This window comes from Macrotis lagotis, chromosome 3 (genome assembly GCF_037893015.1).
Source record: "Macrotis lagotis isolate mMagLag1 chromosome 3, bilby.v1.9.chrom.fasta, whole genome shotgun sequence".
Classification (NCBI taxonomy): Eukaryota; Metazoa; Chordata; class Mammalia; order Peramelemorphia; family Peramelidae; genus Macrotis; species Macrotis lagotis.
This window is the reverse complement of record NC_133660.1, coordinates 66,479,574-66,494,070: the sequence shown is the minus strand read 5'-3', so window position 1 is coordinate 66,494,070 and position 14,497 is coordinate 66,479,574. Positions and strand designations below refer to the sequence as shown.

The window sequence follows — 14,497 nt, the reverse complement described above, 5'->3', positions numbered from 1 at the left end:
CTATTTTTCTAACTCAGTAAAGTAGTAATTTGGTAATTTGATTGGTATGGCACTGAATAAGTAATTTAATTTGGGTAGAATTATCATTTTTATTATATTAGCTCATCTTAACTATGAACATTTGATATGTATTTCTTTCCTTTAATTCAAATTTCTCATGCCAAAAATTACTAATGGGTAAATATGTTTAACAAAATAAATATGTGAAATGCTAACCTGATTGTTCATACCTGAGGGGAGGGGGTTGGCTAAGGAGGGTGGGGGGGAAACTTTGTAACTTGGAAATAAGCATATGCAAATGGATGAACGGAAATAAATAAAAATTTTTAAAAAGAAAAAAAGAGAAAAAGAATTTGAAGAAACCATAAATAAACTCTCTAAGAAAAAGTCTCTATGGCCAGATGGATTTATAAGTGAATTCTTTTTTTTAACTATAGATTTCTTTTATTCATTTTCTCTTAGCTTCTCTCCAATTATTACTTTATTGCAATGTGCTCATAGGTAGAAGTCATTATTCCCAAACACTCCACTGATGCTGTCCTTTCCTTCAATCTCATTTCCTGCCTTAATTATCCAAGTCTGTGCTATAAGATTGATCAACTAGAGCCCCAAAGTTAAAAAAAAATGTTGTCACAGATTCTACATACAGGCAAAACAGATTTACTTGAATGTCTTTAGTCACAGTTGAAAGTAGCAGCATTGAAAACATTAGTTTCACCATAAATAATGGAAACCATTTCCAAAATCTAATTTTTTTACATGAAAAACATTATACACTTTGTGATCATTAATTGAATGGTTACCAATCCTTTTTTACATAATGTTTCATCACATCCTATTCCTGAACTTGATGCAATAAATCCCTCCCTATCTAATTTACAGTAAGAAGTTATGTTAAATTATAAATATCATCATCAACGTTTAACTCTATATACAAATAATGTATTGGCAAGTATCTAGTTTCAAATTAGGCTTCTATAAAAAGGCAAAGTAGATGTTTCTTTTAAAAATAAATTAATGACAGCATATTTTGGTAAAGGAGAGGATGCTAATCAGGAATTTGTCAGTGCTCCAATTTGAACAGGACACTTGCCTCTTCTTGAGAAAAAACACTTTTCAAAGTCATGTACATTTATCTTTAAATTATGCAGCAATCTTCTTTTTTTTTTAAGTTGTCCTAGAAATGTTTTTTTAGACATCTCTGGTCACAGAATGAAGTCCGACATTTCAGGACAATAGGAATGATAATCACCAGCAAAAGGATAACAGCAACCAGAGCCATGATGGCCTTCATTTTGCATCCACGCCACCACATTTGTATTCGAAGCTGTTTCCATCTGTTGCTAAAAGCTGTTGTGTTATCTGATAAGCTTTCTGATTTGTCTTGTAGCTCATCCAGTCTCTCTCCTCTTTCAATCACTTTTGTAATATTCTCTTGCATGACATCAATTACTTCATCCACCTGATTCTGTACATATCTAATTTTGTCATTCCGGGTTCCAAATTTTGGTCCAAAGGGTCTCCTCAGGAAAAAATCCTCTTCTTCATCTGAATCTTCTTCCAAAAGATTTCTCCTTTCACTTTTCACAGAACCAGTGATATCATCATCATTTAGGTGGCGCTTGAATTTAGGCGGCATTTTTAGTACTCAGAAAGTTGTTTTTCTTTTCCCATCTTTAAGAGGAAGATATATACCACCTGGGCGTTTCCCGGAGGCTCTGGGGCACCCCTCGGAGCCGGGCCGGGCCGGGCCAGGCTGAGCTGGCCCGGGGGGAGGGAAGGGGAGGAAGGGGAGGAGGAAGAGGGGGGCGGGGCGTCAGGGGCTCGGCGCTGCCCACCTGGGCTGGGCCCAGGGAGCATCGAAGCCTATAAGTGAATTCTACCAAATATTAAAGGAACAATTAATTCCTATTCTACATAAATTACTTCAAAAATTATGAAGAGTTCTGCCAAACTCCTGTTATGATGGCAACATTGTACTGATACTTAAACCAGAAAGAGCCAAAACATAAAAATAAAATTATAGACTAATCTCCCTAATGAATATTGATGCAAAAAAATCTCAAATAAAATTTTAGCAATGAGACTACAGCCAAGATATTACTAGGATACTACACTAAGATGAGGTAGGATTTGTATCAGGAATGCAGGGTTGGTTCAATGTTAGGAAAAGATTCGACAGAATTGAATATATCAATAGCAAAACAAACAAATCATATGATTATCTCAACAGATTCTGAAAAAAGCCTTTGATAAATATCCATTACTACTAAAAATAGAAAGTTTAGGTATAAAAATTTTCCATAAAATAATAAATAGTATCTAACTAAAACCATCAACAAATATAATATGTAATAGGTACAAACTTGGAGCATTTCCAATAAAATCAGAAGGATGCCCATTATCACCATTGCTATTCAATATAGTATTAGAAATGCTAGTTGTAGAAATAAGAGAAGAGAAAGTAATTGATGGAATCAGAATGGGCAATGAGGAAGCAAAAGCTTTTACTCCTTGCAGATGATGTGATTGTATATTTAGAGAACCTGAGAAAGTCATTTAAAAAACTCCCTTGAAACAATTAACAAATTCAGCAAATTAGAAGGACATGAAATAAATCAATATAAAACCTCAGCATTTATATATATATATATATATATATATATATACATATATATATATATATATACATGCATATATATATGAACAATAAAGCCCAAGAGCAAGAGATGGAAAGAGAAATTCCATTTAAAGTAACTATATACAATACTAAATACTTAGGAACATACCTCCCACGATAAACCCAGTTTAAACATGATTATAAAGCACTTCTCACCCAAATAAAGTCAGCTCTAAATAATTGGAAAAATGTCAAAATATCATGGTTAGGTTGAGCTAATGTAATCAAAATGATAATTCTACCTAAATATCATACTTATTCAGTTCCATACCAATCAAACTACCAAGTAAATACTTTCCTGAGCTAGAAAAATAGTAACAACATTCATCAGGAACAACAAAAGGGCAAGAATAGCAAGGGAACTGATTTAAAAAAATGTAAAGCTCTACCAGATCTAAAGTTATACTATAAAGTGGCAGTCATCAAAACTGCCTGGTACTGGTTAAGAAATAGAATAATGGATTAGTGGATTAGGATAGGTTCAAATAAAACTGCAGAAAATTAGTTCAGCAATCTACTGTTTGACAAATCCAAAGAGATCAGCTTCTGGGATAAGAACTCACTATTTAACAAAAATTGCTGAGAAAACTGGAAAATAGTATGACAAAAAACTAGACATAGACGCATATCTCAAACCTTTACCAAAATAAATTCAAAATGGGTTACCAGATTTACACATAAAGAGCAAGACCACAGATAAATTAATAGACTAAGAAATACTCTATCAGATCTATGAAAAGGGGACAAATTTGTAACCCACAAGAATCAGAGTACATTATGTACCGCAAAATGTATGATTTCTGACTATATTAAATTAAAAAATATTTTACACTAATAAAATGAATGCTCCCAAAATCAGAAGGAAAGCAGAAATCTGGGAAACAATTTTCACAACTAGGAGTACTGATAAAGGTTTCATTTCTAAAATATATCAACAATTGCATCAATTTTTTAAGGTAACAAGTCACTTCCTCTTCAATGGTGGTTAGTACACCCTTTTTATTTTTAATACTGGTTACTTGGTTTATCTTCTCTCTTTTTTAATCTGATTAATCTCAGATTTGTCTATTGTATTCCTTTTTCATAAAACCAACTTTTAGATCAAGAGAGAAATGTCTTTTTTTATTTCTATTTTATTAATCTCACCCTTGATTTTCAGAATTTCTAATTTGGTATTTAATTGGGGTTGTTTAATTTGTTCTTTTTCTAGCTTCTTTAGTTGCATACCCAACTCATTGATCTCCTCTTCCTCTATTTTATTCATATAGGCAATTAGAGATATAAAGTTTCCCCTCAAAACTGCCTTGACTGCATCCCATAAATTTTGATATGATGTCTCATTATTATAATTTTCTTGGATATAATTATTGATTATTTCTATTATTTGCTATTTGATCCACCCACTATTTACAATAAAGTTATTTAATTTGCATTTAGTTCTTGCTTTATGTTTCCCTGAGCCTTTATTACCTGTATATTTTTTCATCATGATCTGAGTAGTATTTATTTATTATTTCTACCTTTCTACATTTGATTTTAAGGTTTTTATACCCTAGTACACCCTTTTGGTGAAGGAGTCATGTACTGCCAAGAAAAAGGTATATTTTTTTCTGTCCCCATTAAGTTTCCTCCAGAGGTATATCATATCTAACTTTTCTAAGATTTCATTCACCATAACTTCCTTCTTGTTTATTTTATTGTTAGATTTAGCTAGTTCTGAGAGAGGAAAGTTGAGGCCTCCTATTATTAATGTTTTGCTGTCTATTTCTCTGGGTAATTCACTCAAATTTTCCTCTGGGAATTTGGAAACTATCCTATTAGGTGCATAGATTTTTACTAATGTTATAGCTTCATTCCCAATGGTGCTTTTTAAGAAGATGTAGTTTCCTTTCCTTATTCCTTTTCTAAAAAAAAAAAGAAAATTTGCATGATAATGGGGTTAAGTGACTTGCCCAAGGTCATGCAACTAGGCAATTATTAAGTGTCTGAAGTCAGATTTGAACCCAGGTACTCCTGACTCCAGGATCTATGCTCTCCTTATTCCTATTAATGAGATTGATTTTTGCCTTTACTTTGTCTGAGATTAGAAATCTGCTACCCCACATTTTTTTACTTCACCTGAGCCATAATATATGTTGCTCCAAACTTTTACCTTCCCTGTGTGCATTTTTCTGCTTCAAATATGTTTCTTGTAAACAACATATTGTAAGATGCTGTTTTTTAATCCATTCTGCAAATCCCTTTCCATTTTATGGGGCTGTTCATCCCTTTCACATTTAGAGTTAAGATGACTAATTTTGTATTTCCTTCTATGCTATCTTTCTCCACTTTATCTCTTTCCTTTTCTCTTCTTTTAAAAAATAATTTTACTTTAATTTCATGTACACATTCCCTTCCCTTTTGTCATTCCCTTCTTCTCTCATCTCCCACTTTCTCAGTCCCCTCCTTCCTTATAGATTAAGTTAGATTTTTATACCCAAGTGGGAATGTATCTTATTCCCTCACTTATTCCCTCAATCTATTGAATAGAATTTGGAAAACATTTCACCTTCTCTCTTATTTCCCTCTGAAATTATAAATCTTTGCGCATTTTCTTCAGTCACAGTTCTTGTTTGATAAGCTCTTATTTTTCTGAAATGGGGTTAAGTAATTTATTTCCTCTTATGTTAATCTGAACTTTGGATTTTTGCAGATATTCATTCATTTCACCCAAGTTATCCAATTTATTGACATACAGTTTGGCAAAATAGTTCTGAATTATCTCTTTAATTTCCTTCTCATTTGGTGGTTAGTTTACTTTTTTCACTTTTGATACTGGTTATTTGGTTATCTTCTTTCTTTTTTGTTTTTTTTAAAATTAGATTAACCAAAGGTTTGTCTATTTCGTTGGCTTTTTCATAAAACCAACTCCTAGTTTTATTTATGAGATCAATTGTCATATTACTTTTAATTTTATTCATCTCTCCCTTGATTTTCAGAATTTCTAATTTGGAACTTAATTGGGGATCATTTATTTGTTCTTATTCTAGCTTTTTTAGTTGCATATCCAATTCATTGATCTCTTTCTGTGTTTTATTCATATAATCATTTAGAGATATAAAGTTTTCCCCTAAAACTGCCTTGGCTGTATTCCATTAATTTTGGTATGATATATTATTAGTATCATTTTCTTGATTATAATTATTGATTATTTCTATTATTTCTTGTTTGATCCAGCCATTGTTTCAGATGATTATTTAATTTCCAATTAGTTTGGTTTATCTTTTCATGACCCTTTATTACATGTAATTTTGTTGCATCATGGTCTGAGAAATGTGTATTTATTATTTCTGCCTTTCTGCATTCGATTTAAAAGGTATTAGTTCATGGTCAGTTTTGGTGTAGGCACCATGTACTGCCGAGAAAAACATGTAGTCTTTTTTTTTAGGGGTTTTTTGGAAAGGCAAATGGGGTTAAGTGGCTTGCCCAAGGCCACACAGCTAGGTAATTATTAAGTGTCTGAGACCGGATTTGAACCCAGGTACTCCTGACTCCAAGACTGGTGCTTTATTCACTAAGCCACCTAGCCACCCCAGGTGTACTCTTTTCTATCTCCCATCAAGTTTTCTCCAGAGGTCTATTTTATCTAAGTTTTCTAAGATGTAATTTACCTTCTTAACTTCCTTCTGGTTTATTTTGTGGTTAGATTTATCTGAGAGTGTGGTAGATTGAGGTCCCCCATTATTAGTTTTTTGTCTATTTCTCCTTGTAATTCACTTAGCTTTTCCTTTAGGAATTTGGGTGTTATACCACTAGGTATATGCATGTTTAGTAATGATATAGCTTCATTACCTATGGTGACTTTTAAGAAGATTTAGTTTCCATCTCTCTCTCTCTCTCCTTTTTTTTTTTTTTAGGTTTTTGCAAAGCAATGGTAAGTGACTTGCTGAAGGCCACACAGCTAGGAAATTATTAAGTGTCTGAGACTAGATTTGAACTCAGGGACTCCTGACTCCAGGGACTGGTGCTCTATCCACTGCACTACCTTGTCACCCTCCCCGCCCTTCCTTATCTCTTTTAATGAGATTCATTTTTACTTTTACTTTATCTGAGATCAGGATTGTTACCCTTGATTATTTTTTTTTGCTTCAGTTGAAGAAAAATCTATTTTGCTCCAACATTTTACCAGATACCTGTATGTATCTGTCTCTTCAAATACGTTTCTTGTAAATAATATGTTGTAGATTCTGTTTTTTAATCCATTCTGCTATCTGCATCCATTTTGCAAGGCAGTTTATCCCATCTGCATTTATAGTTAAGATTATTAAATCTGTATTTCTCTCTATGGTACCTTTCTCCATTTATATTTTTCTCTTTCCTTTCCTTTTATTCTTCCTCAGAAAACTTTTACTCCCTTTGCCCTTAGACTTTTCTTTTAAAATTTAACTTTCTGTTTATTTTCACTTTTACCTTCATCTTCCCTATTATCAGTCACTTCTTCTCTCATCTTTCCCTTTCCTTATTCCCCTTTTCCTGTAGATTAGGATAAACTTTTAGACCCAAGTGGGAATACATCTTATTTCTTCTCTGGGCCAAATCTATGGAATAGAATTTACTCAGAGTTCACATTCTTGCTTCTTTACTTCTAAAATTATAAATCTTTGTGCCTCCTCCACTGGTGATATTTATAGTTCTAACAATTTTAATACCGTATTTTCAATTCATAGTTTGATTATGTGATTGCTTGATAAGCTCATATTGCTATTAAGTTATCACAGATTGATTGCTTGATTTCATGATAAGCAGCATTGTTCCAAATTTCCTCCAATTATAATTGTAATCATTTTTTTTATCAAATACCCTCTAAGGACACACAATCCTCTTAATGAGCCAAAGTATCATCCAAAGCAAAATAATTCCTTGAACTATTTGTGCCCCTCCTCTCTGGCCTATTTTCTCTTACCCTTCTCTCTCTTTCCCTCATGCAGGGTACTTCACCCCTTGTTAAGTGGAACATGGCCTACTTTCTCTCACACTTTTATCCCTCTCAACCCCACCCCTCCTACACAAGGCACTTAATCCCATGTTAAATGAAGTGTAGACTAAGTCATACTCTGTTCTGTAAGGGGCTAGGGTGCTCTGGAGATGTCATCTGAGAACTTAAAAATTTTAATTTACAGGGTCACTGACTCAGGACCACCCAGCTTATGAAGCCCTCATTAGATAAAGTACTAAACATCTGTGAGCACAGCAGAATTAAAGTAGGTAAATGGATATTAAGACACTTAAGTTTAAAATTAACACCCCTGCTTTTCTTCAGGGCTTTTTAATCTTAAACATAGTGATGTTATCTTGTACCTCTTCAATGCAGAGACAAGACTCAACTATACCCATATCCTTTAAGTCCAATCTCTGAAATTATATTCAACCCTTTAATTATCCTAAGAGTAGTAAAGTTCTCAAGAATTAGAAGTATTATATCTTTCCTTATAGGGTTATAATTTGATGGTCTTGATCACCATTTGCTTTGTTTTGTTTTGTTTTTTTCCTTCCCCTTTTCATTTAGCTTTTTAATGAAATTCTTCAGTCTTGTACTTGGTGATTGAATTCTCTGTTCAGTTCTGGGCTTTGTTTCAGGAAATTCTGAAAGTCCTCTATTTCATTGAAAATCCATCTTTTTCCCTGATGGCATATGTTGAATTTTGAGAGTAGTAATTCTGGGTTGTAATCCAAGCTTCTTTCCTCTTCAATATATGGTATTCTAGGTCTTCTGATCCTTTGATGTTGAGGCTGATAGGTTCTGTGTGAGTCTGATTGTGTTTCCTTTGTATCTGAATTGTTTTCTTTTTGCTGCTTGCAGTATTCTCTCCTTTATTTGAGAGTTCTGCAATTTGGCAATAATAGCCCTTGGAGTTTTTATCCTGAGGTCTCTTTCTGGAGGGGTTCTATGGATCTTTTCAATGATTATATTGTTTTCTTGTTCTAGCAGATTTGGAAAATCTTCCCTTACAATTTCTTGCATGATGTTTTCCAAGTTGTTGTTGTTTTTTATCTAGGCTTTCTAGTAGCCCCATTTCCAGGTCATTTGTTTTCCCTAAAATATATTTTACAGTTTTTTCAAATTTTTTAGCCTTTTTTTTGTTTGATGGAGTCTTAAGACTAGTAGATATATTGGTTTCTACTTGTTCAATTCTAATCTTTTATTTTTTTCAATTATCTTTTTTTCACAATTTTCCTGCATGACTCTCATTTCTTTTTTTCATTTTTCTTATTCTTCTCTTCTTTGGTTTTAAATTCTTTTTTTTTAAAATCTTTTATGTGAGGTGCTAGGTGGTGCAGTGGATAAAGCACCGGCCCTGGAGTCAGGAATATCTCGGTTCAAATCTGGTCTCAGACACTTTATAATTACTTAGCTGTGTGGCCTTGGGCAAGCCACTTAACCCCATTTGCCTTGAAAAAACTTAAAAAAATATAAAATAAAATAAAATCTTCTATGAGCTTCTGTATTTGCGTTATATTCATAGCCTATTTTGATACTTTCCCTGTTAGTTATTTTTCACTGATTTCTTCTTCAGAAATGGCATTACTCTCATTTTAGTCTGAAAAGTAATTTTCTATAAAGGTTAGCACTCTTTTAACTTTTCTGCTCATCTTTGTTGTTTTAGTTCAGCTCCTGGGGTATAGGTCCAAGATGGTTTTTGTTTGTTTCTTTGTTTGTTTGTTTTTGCTGGGGTTAGGGTTTGACTCCTGGCTTGTTGTTCGACAAGATGTTGTCTATGCAGTACAGGCCTTGCTTTTGCACAGGTTTGTTTTTTCCCCTCCTTTATGTCCAGGTTCTGACTTGTTGCTGACCCAATCCTGTCTTTTATCCTGGTATTTCCAGGGTTAAAACTTTGTTTGAGGTTTGGATCCTCCCAGTTGGCTTACTATGTAGCTTCTGGCACCTCAGCTATTGTCAAGCTATTGGGACCTGGATTGCAAGGCTGGCTTTTCTGCTCTCCAGCCACCTGGATTTTACTTCCCCTTTCCCTCCAAAGAGACAGACTTTCACTGAAGATCTTCCATGATGTCTGCTGCTGAAAATTTCTTTGAATCTTCTCTTTTTCTTGGATCTGTAGGCTTCATTTATCTTTGGAAGGCAAAAACTCTGGGAGCATACTTCAAGCCACCATCTTGGCTCTGCCCCAGACCTTGACTTGACCTTTTAATGATTTTCTTTATTAATGCTTAACACTTGCTTATTATTTCTATCAAACAATCCCTATTTTTAATTTAAGTCTTTATTAAAGAAGTACACTGATTACATATACCTTTTAGAGTTCTTTCCTATTATCTATACTGTTGACCTTTATTATCACCCAGAAACCATATTCATAGCTTAATTTAAATTCAAATTCGGATGTTTACTGCTCCTCCACAGAAAACACACACACATACATATAAAGAAACTGAGAATTTATACTAATTTTTAGTAAAATTATGATATTCAGAACAACATACTTTTAGAGTTGTTAGGGCATCTACTATCTAAAAGGAATGCGAAATCTTCAAAAGAATAGATATCGCAAAAATTAGTTGACATTCTCTACATTTAAATGGGAATCTCTTCTATACCATGCAATATAAATGGTTATATGCCTTTTATTCTAAGAATTTCAGTATTGCGGAATTCTTTATTTCCTGACACTGCTCATTCCACTCAGAAACTTATGCCTCATTTAAGGATACTTCTTCCTTATTATCTTACTGCACTCCACCTTGCCACAACTCCTGACCATATCTGTCCTCAAGAACCAAGCAAATTTAGTCTTAAATTTTTTTCATATGACAATCGTTCAAACCACCTGCAAGAAATAATTTATTCATTAAATCTGTTGAATCAGTATATGGAATTTTTGTCATCTCTGTAGTCTGTAAACACCTTTAAGCTGGCAATTCTTTCTCAGGTTAAGTACATTTTATTTGTGTTCTGTGGTAATCACTGAGGAAAACTTGTTTCTCACATTCCTCTATTGATGCGCATAGGACAGTACATATGGATGAACACAACTCTAATCTTGCCCATATTTTACTCTACATCCTGCCTAAAAGAGATCTTAAGTACAAAGATTATAGGATGAAGTGCTTAACTTGAGGGAAGTATTTTTAAGTACCCATTGTCTGTAAAGCCTATAATCTTAGGACAGATACCAAATATTAGGGCCTATTCAGCAGTTGTATTAACAAGTACTATGGGAAACATTCATACCATAGTTGGTTCATCTTATTTATTCACTTTCTAGGCTCAATGGATTTTTAGTACAGTGGAATCTAACCTACATAGAAATGAAGTTCACCAATCAATTCCTAAGGATCTCCATGGGTCACATATTCATATCTATGTTTTATTGTATTTGTTGTTGCATTTACTATATCCCATATATATTTCAATACTGTTCAGGTCAAATGAGGCTTTGTTCAAAACACTGCTCATATTTTGGAATATATTGAAAAACTGAAAAATTATGTCTTCATTTAGCCCTTCATTCTCTTTCCATGTTTTTTTGGAAAATCATAGAATTTGATAATTTAATAGTAATTGACTTAATTTATTAATATGGAAAGCATAAATAGGCATAAAAAGAAAGAATGCTTCCAATAGCAGAATGCAATATTCAAGCTGATTTCTTTTGCTTTCCTTTTCCACTCTATTCTCTCAGATGGTAAAAGTTAGAGATCTCAAAACTGGGAAGAAATAGTTCCAGAACTATGTCCTTCTAAAGAATGGGAAGAACCTATTTGGTTTGCTTTTCTTTGCCACTGTTAAACATCATGACTACTCAACCCAATATGAGGTAGGTTGAATTTATGGATCTGGTCATATTGCAGCTCCTTAGGTTAATTCTAGCCTGCCCCCAGAGCAGTCTGTATGTTATTCTAGATCCAGGTATTCTTTTCTCTGTTATCTTTTGTTTAAACTAAAAGCAGAAAGGGAAATATATTTACTTCACATCTTACCACATAGCAAAGCAGCATGAAATCCTTAAGGGTGTCCTACTTCTTTCTGTTTCTCTCTGTTTATCAAAAGAGATAGACTGAAGGTCCTTCAAGGTCAAAGGGTCTAGAAATTAAGGGACTCTAGGTCACTGTATAAATTATAATTCAGAAATTCTCGATGACTTTTAATCCAAATTATCTATGATCACCTGAAGTTATTAGCCAGTTTCCAACTAAGCTAAAATTTAGAGATGTAACTCTTAGGGGTCATCATTAATTAGGCCTAAATAAAAGTTTTATTCTAATATTCAATCTCTTTGAGATCACCAAGTGCTTTTCATACATTATTTATAGTATTCTCATACACACACACACACACACACACACACACACACACATATATATATATATATATATATATATATATATATATATACATATATAATTCTTCCAAAGCATACTTTTTATATTATTGTTTATTGACTGAGTCATTTGTAAATAACAGTTGCTTCTGTTTTGGGTAGAAACATGAGGGCCTTCTCCCTCCCAGATTGATTTTTTTTGGAATTATGTTAAAGAGGTCCACTTCTGCCTCATATCTTTCACAATTAGCCTTTATCACTGAATGGGCATTACCTCAGTCAAACTGAAAGTTGTAAAAGACCCTAGCTTAAAAAAAGCAAGCAACAAAGTCTGTTACCGCATCATCTTGCCACTTGACCCAGATTATCTTAGAGAAAGGGAAACTGATAAGTTGTCTCAGTCCTCCTCTTTTAAATTCAATTCATTTGCATGTCATCACATCACATCCCTGATGTCATGGACCTCTTCAAAAATGTAGGATAAGCATCAATAATAATAGTCTACAATGTCTGTGTGAAACTGAAAATTCAGGTTATCTAATCTCCAATGAGTCCTCAGTTTCTTCAACTGTAAAATGCAGATAAAATTGACATCTAGCTCCTTAGCTAGGTTGTTATTATTGAATGATATAATATCTATAAAGTGCTTTAGAAAACTTAAGTTGCTTTAACAATATTATCTACTGTTTGAAGAAGCAGCCAGACAGCACTGATCTGGAATCATGAAGTTCCGAGTTCAAAATTGATCTCAGACACATGTTAATCCTGATCTTGAATAAAGTATTTAAACTCATTTGGTCTCAATTTCCTCAATTAAAAATGAAATTATAATAATGTTCACTTCCAAGGAATTTCATGAGGTACAAATGAAATATTTTTGCTTACAGTTACTGCCTGTCAAAGAGCAGCAACTTAGCAAATTTTTCCTTCTTCCTTTTTCCGCTCACTTTTCTCACTCCCTTTTCCTTCACCTTTCCTTCTTCTTTAAATGAGATACTCAAAGAGAACTTTGAGATATATTTCTCTTTGCCTATGAATCTTGCTTTTTTGCTTTTATTTGTACAAGACACTTCATCTCCAGACCTTGGGCTTTCTTCTCATACCTAAAATCATCTCCCTTCTCTTCCTCAGCTTTTGGTATCCCCATTTTCTTTCAAATCCCAGCTAAAATCTTGGCATCTACAACAATTTTGTGATTCTTTTTAATTCAGAATGTTCTCTGTTGATTATTTCTAACTGATATATATATATATATATATATATATACACATATACATGCATGCATATAAAATACATACATACATAAATATGCATATTATTTTTATAGTGTCTCCTTCATTACACTGTGAACTCCTTGAGAAAGGTTTTTGGCTTGTTTGTTTTATTTTTATCTTGCCTTTCATTATATTCCTAGCACTTCTGGAAAAGAGTCTAGCAGAAATTCAAATAGATATTTATTTACTGAATGAAAAGAGAATAAATTGATCCAGAATTGAGACCACGTTTTTCAAAAGGAGACATAACATGCTAATAGTTCCTTGAAAAATAATCAAACTCATAAATAATCAAAGCAAATTTAGTTAGTTTTGAGTAAGTCAATCAACTGACATTAATTTGGCACCTGCTATGTGCCAGGAACTATGCTTAATAGTTATTGGATTATCAAAAATACCAAAAAAATGTAATGGAATTCATTGCTGTTATGGTTGTGGAGAAGCAATTAAGTGTTTGCATGTATAAAAACTATAGAGGAAAAAATGCCAACATAATCTTTGAACTCATAATTCCATTGGGGAGAAGAGTTCTTGAAAACCTTATAAAGCAACAGCAATAAAAAATAAAATCTAGCATTTCAAAAAGTTTCATAGTTTCACTGCATATAATTTAAAAAATGAAGTAAAATAAGAGCAATCTAAATTTTCAAAAATTAAAAGTAAAACGAGAATCAGCTACCCAGCAAATCTGAATGTCCTCTTCCAGAGAAAAATATGGACTTTCAATAAACCAGGGAAATTTCAAATGTTCCTGTTGGAATGGCCAGAGCTGAACAGAAAGTTTGATCTTCAAATACAGGAGTAAGGTGAAGCATAGAGACTGGAGGAGAAGGGAAAAATATATGGGACTTAATGATGATGAAGTACATATATTCTTGCATAGAAGAATGATTCTGATAATACTCATATGAAACTTCTCATTTAATAGAACAGGTATAAGGAGCTTTTATAGATGAAGCACAGGAAAGAGCTGAATTTGAAGATATAATATAGGGTAAAATTGGAGTCAATGGCTAAAAGGGAAATGTAATGGAAGAAAGAAAAAGGAGAGGTGGAATAGGCTAAGATATTTCATATAATAAGATTTTTTTTTATTACAATGAACAATTGCAATGATATGGAAGGGGGGGAAGGAAAGGGGGAATGAGGGAACCTTGGCTCTCATCAGAGCTGGCTAGGAGAGGAAACAGCATATATACTCAATGGCATCTAGAGTAAGGAGAGAA

General features: G+C 33.2%; 1 pseudogene; it reads right to left on the bottom strand.

Annotated features, from left to right (window-relative positions):
- Window positions 1-1,177: 1,177 nt before the first annotated feature.
- Window positions 1,178-1,639, bottom strand: LOC141519127 (vesicle-associated membrane protein 4 pseudogene; annotated as a pseudogene).
- Between the last annotated feature and the right edge of the window lie 12,858 nt (window positions 1,640-14,497).